The sequence below is a fragment of the Arvicola amphibius genome, chromosome 4 (assembly GCF_903992535.2).
Source record: "Arvicola amphibius chromosome 4, mArvAmp1.2, whole genome shotgun sequence".
Taxonomy (NCBI): domain Eukaryota; kingdom Metazoa; phylum Chordata; class Mammalia; order Rodentia; family Cricetidae; genus Arvicola; species Arvicola amphibius.
Genome location: NC_052050.1, coordinates 89,850,905 through 89,856,904, shown reverse-complemented (window position 1 = coordinate 89,856,904; position 6,000 = coordinate 89,850,905).

Genomic DNA, 6,000 nt, shown 5'->3' with positions numbered 1-6,000 from the left:
GCTCTTGGCAGGGACCCAGGGGCTGACACCGCTGCAGCTGGGAGGTAGAAGTGAACCAGGAACCGCAGAGCCGCAACCTGCCCGCCCTGCTCTGTAGTTCAGGACTCTGCTCTGTTTCCTAGCGGCACCCAGTCTCCACGACTGAGGGCTCAGCCAGTTACGCTGACCGGCTTGCTTGCATCAGTGCCTGGGCCGAGATTTGTCATTTGCTGTGGACAGTCTCCCTCTGGTTGCCTCAAGCAGGGTCACTTGATGGCCACTTCCCAAACTGAATCTGAGCTGCTCTGTGGTATGCGCAGCGCTAGTTCACAGAGAAGAACACCATCCATCCACCCCTGAAGCTAGGCTCTATCACCCACAGATCCCCAGGGATACAGCCTGCGGGATACAGCCTGAAGACTCTATTACCAACTAAGAACGAAGGAGGATTTGTAGCCCGCGCTCAGGCTTCATGCAAATGAGCCCGCTCAGCCTGTTTTGTAACCAGAAGGTACAAAGACACTGAGGCAGGGAGCGGCAGCGCCCACACACAGATCTGCGCGCCCGCTGCCTCCCACGGGCTCTGCGGAATTAGCTGGAGAATGGGAGGAACAGGTGACAGGGCGGGCGCCCTCTCTGAGGGGAGTCAGCTCTTCCAAAATCTCCAGGGTGTGCAGAATGGGAGGCGGAGGCGAGGGCTGCGAGACCCCATCAAATAATTGAAGTGTAATTTGTCTCCTTTTCGGAGGAGACAGAGCTGGCTTGGTCCCTGCTTCACAAGAATATGACTTTTCTGCCAGATGGGCGCAGGACGCCCACCTCTGCCGCCGTTACAGTTTCTGTCTTCCTCTGGCGACAGTGCTGCTAACTCCCCCGACACCCCATGCATTCCTGAGGAGATGAAAAACGCCTCACTCATCCTGGGCCTGCAGAGGGCTGCCTGTGACATCCATTCTCGCCTGGGGCTGGGGAGCAGGGAATGGTGTTTAATGAAAGGAAATGCTCTAGCCGGCAGCTTCCTGCTCTGGCTGCTTAGCGTCCCGTCCCCATCCAGTCTCTGCAGCGTGCCCCATCCTTGCAGCGCCTGACAGTCCTAGCAGCCTCCTGCAGCTGGACACAGAGGAGGACGGCTACCAGATGCATGTCCAGAGGCCCTCACATGCATCCGGTGGCATAGGAGGGAGCCTCACTCCCAAGAGTTTCATAAGGCCTGATCCTGGCACCCCAAACTGCCACAGGCCCTTCTGTTAGGGCTCAGGGGACAGAGAGCTGTTACTGCTCAGGACCTCAAGATTGTCTTTTTTAGGAAGCTCTGCCTGACAGGGTCCAAGGGTAGACACTGCCCAGGCATAACTGAGGGTGAAGGAGTCCAAGGGCATCTGCAAAGAACCTTCGAGTCTTGTGAAGACAAGCACACATTTCAACCGGGGTTACTTGATGCTCTAACAAGAACACCAAGTAGCTTAGAAGTGATTTTGTCACCTTAAGTCCTGCCAAGAGGAGGAGGAGGCCCTGCTTGCCCTCATCCTTGCCAGCATGGCACAACCTCAAGTGTTGATCCTCAGCTCCCACCTTGTTTGAGACAAGGTCTCCTAGGATGCTGAGAGACACTTTACTGTACCAGACTTTGTGTTGGTCCTAGAGAACTGAACTCCAAGCTTCAGGCTTGCACGGCAAAGGCTTTATTTGTGGAGCCATCTCCCCAGCCCTGTTTCCATCCTCTATGCTTGCCTGTCCGGCAGGTGGCATGTCTTTATAAAGGAAGCAGGTTTGGCAGAACCTTTCAAAATTTCTTGGCAGCTCACAGCCATTGGTCCTGTCTTAAATTAAACATCTTGGCAAAGCACCCGCTCAGCAGATCATCTCATACACACACTAGGAGACACTGATACTGCCTGTGTCACAGGACGGGCATCACCTCAGATGACAGACAACAGCCACCCAGGCCTTCTTTGCTTCTTTTCCTGTCCTGGTTTGCTGTCTGTTGCTGTGATAAACATGACCAAAAGCAGCTTGGGGAGAAAGGGGTTTATTTCATCACACAGTCTCCCATGAAGGGAAGTCGGGCAGCTACCTGGAAGCAGGTACCAGGAGACAGGATCTGGAGCAGAGACCATGAAGGAACGCTGCTTACCAGCTTGCTCCTCATGGCTCTCTCAGCTTGCTTTTAAAATACTACTCAGGACCACCTGCCAGGAGCGGCCCTGCCCCAATGAGCTTTGCCCTTCCACATCAATCATTAATCAACCCCACAGACCTGATTGCAAGCCGATCTTTAGACATCTTTTCTCAATGGCAGGTCTCTCTTTCTCGATGGTTCTAGCTTTTGTTGAGTTGATGGAACACTAACCAGGACACCGCTTGTACGTCGCACTTTGCGTAGGCTGCCAGACGGTTTCTGTGGGTCGCCTTTTGGCAATAAGAAGGAGCAATGCTGCTGCTGAACTTCATGCTGCTTCTGCCCAGCCCGTTGCCGCAATATCACAGCACCCCCAATGACTCCCTTTTGCTAGAGAGAGCATGTTCACACTCCAGTTCTTACCTAGCACCTGGCCTGTGTCCCCAGTATATTTACAGACACAGGAAAAGACAGCCATGGTTTGACCTCCCTGCGCTCATAGGGACAACCAGGGACACTGCTCTTCATCCACTATATTCATACTGCAGACCGTGGGTTCCTCCAGAAAGGGCCATAGGCAGCGTGGAATCTCCTGTGCATCTTCACTAGGGAGACCACTCAGCTGTCTTACCTGGGACCAAGGGGTCCTGTGGGATAAGGGACTCTCAATGCTAGAAATCAGAAACATGCGAGTCAGGATGACCTGTATGCCCCACTTTTCACCAGGACCAGTGCTGTGAGAGGCTTGTGTGTGGAGCTCAGCCACTGGCTCTGCCTACCCCACATAGTCAGATCCATTGAGAGAGAGCAGCAGGCTGATCAGTCTCCTGGGATCAGCACAAGAGTGATGAGTTTACAGACATTGACGAGGGACAGCACTCAGTGGAAACCTCTGAGTTCCTCAGGAGTCCTCATGTCAAGGCCTTGTTCCTAAGGTTCCCCGCACTTGTCCCATGGGACTGTCTCCTGAGGATCAGGAGCAGCAGCGCAGGATCTGTCTCCTTCTTTGAGGTCCAGTGCCCAGAACTGGGAGTCTGGATGATGAGTAAACGGATGAATAGCTGCCATATGGTGGGAAGTGGGTGGCTGGGTGAATGGAAGGATTATAGATAGGAGGATGGGTGGGCGGCAGATTAATTAACAGGAGGTGAATGGTGGGGAGGTAGATGGATAAGGAGGGAGGGGAATAGATGGATGGGTGATGAATGAATGGGTAGATGGATGGATGACGGGAAAGCAAGTGAATGATGGCAGGATAGACATACGGGGTGCAGATCGGTCCTGTATAACGTGGTAAATCTTTGCTGATCTCATGCTGGAGCCATTTCTGTTTCTATGGCTGAATGAAAACTCTGAGCAGTGTAGAAAGAGTGGCTGCTCCTTAATGAAACCTGCACTAAGAGTCGGAGTCACACACGTCTCCTGTGCATCATTCTTGGGGAGCAGGGTTGTCCTTCCCATTTTACAGATGAAGCTCAAGAGGCCAGTAACTTCTCCAGGGCCACGCACGTTTAGAGGTTAACGGGAAAGCCAAGCATCTCGGACCTCTCACAGCCTAAGTCTCTCCCCCCCCCCACACATCCTGGCATGTGTCTCGGAGAAGCTCAACCTCCTCAACTGTTAGGGAGCAGCTACAGCCAGGGGCGCCAAGCCTTAGCTTCCCTTCACCTCCCTCTGTGGAAAGTAAACACACTCCTTGCAGGGACAGAGTGGCCCCAGGAACTGGGATAGAAGGCAGGCTGGTGGTCTAACAAGGCATCCTGATACAAGCAACTTAAGGGAGAAAGATTTGATTTAGTTTGGCGGAGGACTCCAAGGGAAGGGGATCGCAGGAGGGGAGGCAGAGTGGCAGGAGTGCCAGGCAGCTGGTCAAATGCAGCTGAAGAGCCCTGACCGCTGGCGTTCCACCTGATTGTTCTCTCTCCTTTTCACACAGTCCAGGGCCCAGGCCCAGGGCCACTCACTATTAGGATGGGTCTGCCCCCTCGATTAACCTAAGCATGATAATCCCTCGAAGGCATGCCCAGAGGCTGACATAATCTAAACAATCCCTCACAGGTATGCCTGGAGGCCTGTCTCTTAGAGGATCCAGAGCTTGTCAAATTGGCAATGACACTAACTACCTCAGTCACTTTGGGGGGGGGGGTAATGCGGAGGCTGCCAGGACTACTTCAGTTTTGTACACATGAGAGAAAGGACCATAAAATCCCTCATCATGTAGCGCATGGCAAAAGTAATGACAACACTTTCAAGCAGTGCCAGATGCCCTGCTGTGGGGCCAGATGAGAAGGTGGGTGTATGTATGTATGGGTGGATGATGGATGGGTGGATGGATGGATGGATAGATGGATGGATGGGTGGATGGATGGGTAGGTAGATGGATGGATGGGTGGATGAATGGATTGGTGGGTGCATGGATGGGTGGATGGGAAAATGGATGGGTGGATGTTTCCCCACCTGGAAACAGGTCTGACTGCTGTTGATTGGAACAGAGTGAAACCATCCCTTCCAGCCTGTCCTCCAGACTCCTCCAGTCTTGCCTCTGCCAACACTTGGGCATGGTCCTCTAGGAAGGGCAGTCCTTCTCACAGCCTTGCTGCTCCTGGCATTCAAGATCTTGCTTCAGGGACAGATCTTGGCAGTCTCACTTTCATAGATAACAGCTCACAATGGCTGCTGGCCTCTTCCCTGCCCCCAGCTCATTGACTGAAGAAAGAAGGCAGCACAGCCCTGCGAAGATGTGCTTCAAAACACAGGCTGGGTACAGCAAAGCCCGGGGATGGATTAGGTATTACCCATCCCTTAACATCCAGCCCAGGAAGGATTGCTGACTGGCCAGCTGACCTACCCTGTTTGGGCTCTGACGTCACCAGGAACAAGCACGGAAACCCTGTCTTTTACACATCTCTCACAGTTCTGCAGGTCAGGGAGGTGAACAAGAACCATCCAGTAATTGGAACCCCAGTGGTTCTCACTGAGTTTGAAGGGGGAGACACTGAATCAGAGACTAGGCCAGCTGAGCCTCCTGTTGACCAGATGTTGCAGGCAGCAGGCTCCAGCTGTGAGCTTCTGACTGGGCTGCATCTCTGCTCCTATCCTGGGCTGGACGCTTCCATTCTGGACACTTGCTGGTCACTGGGAAAGGCACCAAGCTGCAGGGAACTCAATTTTCCTAAGTGCAACAGCTAGTATGTGTTTCCTGGTGATGTTTGAATAACAAAGCCAGTAGTAGCCAAGGCTGGGCACAACCAGCTCCTCCCTCCTGTGTTGTTCCCATCTCTCCCCTCCTACCCTCTCTACTTTTTGTAATATAGGGACCCCCATCCCTATACTTGAACTTCATCTGACCCCCAGCCAAAGAACAAAAGTCCAAAGGACAGAATAACCTCCCCAAGGTCCCTTCTGGTTCCAAATAGAGAAATGAGTTCAGGTTTCATCCATCTCTCTCTCCCTGCTATCCAGATCATCAGGCCCTGTGTCTGCCCAGGCCATAATAGCAGTCATAGTGCTGGCCACCGGGGCCCACTGGTCCTGCATACAAAGCACCCGGTTGGCCATTATCATTCCGGGGCGGAACTCCGCTTGGCCTGTGTCTCATCGGTCACTCAGCAGCCCTTAATGACCTGGCAGTTCCTTGGCCTGCCATTTTCTGTCTAATTAATTCTTTTATTGTGCACCGGATAAAGAAAGACAAAGGCCTTGCCGGCAATAATGATTCATTAAAATGCAGTGCCTTCCCAGCTCTTGGCCCAGCACCAGCCGCTCCACCCGCTGTGGGCATGGTTGCCTGCGCCCCTTAACCCTTTACAGGGTTCTCTGGGCTAGATGGCCCAGAAAATCTAGATGTGAGCTAGTCCAAGGACCTGGTGTGGGAGGGTCTCCTAAAAGACGAACACTTCCTT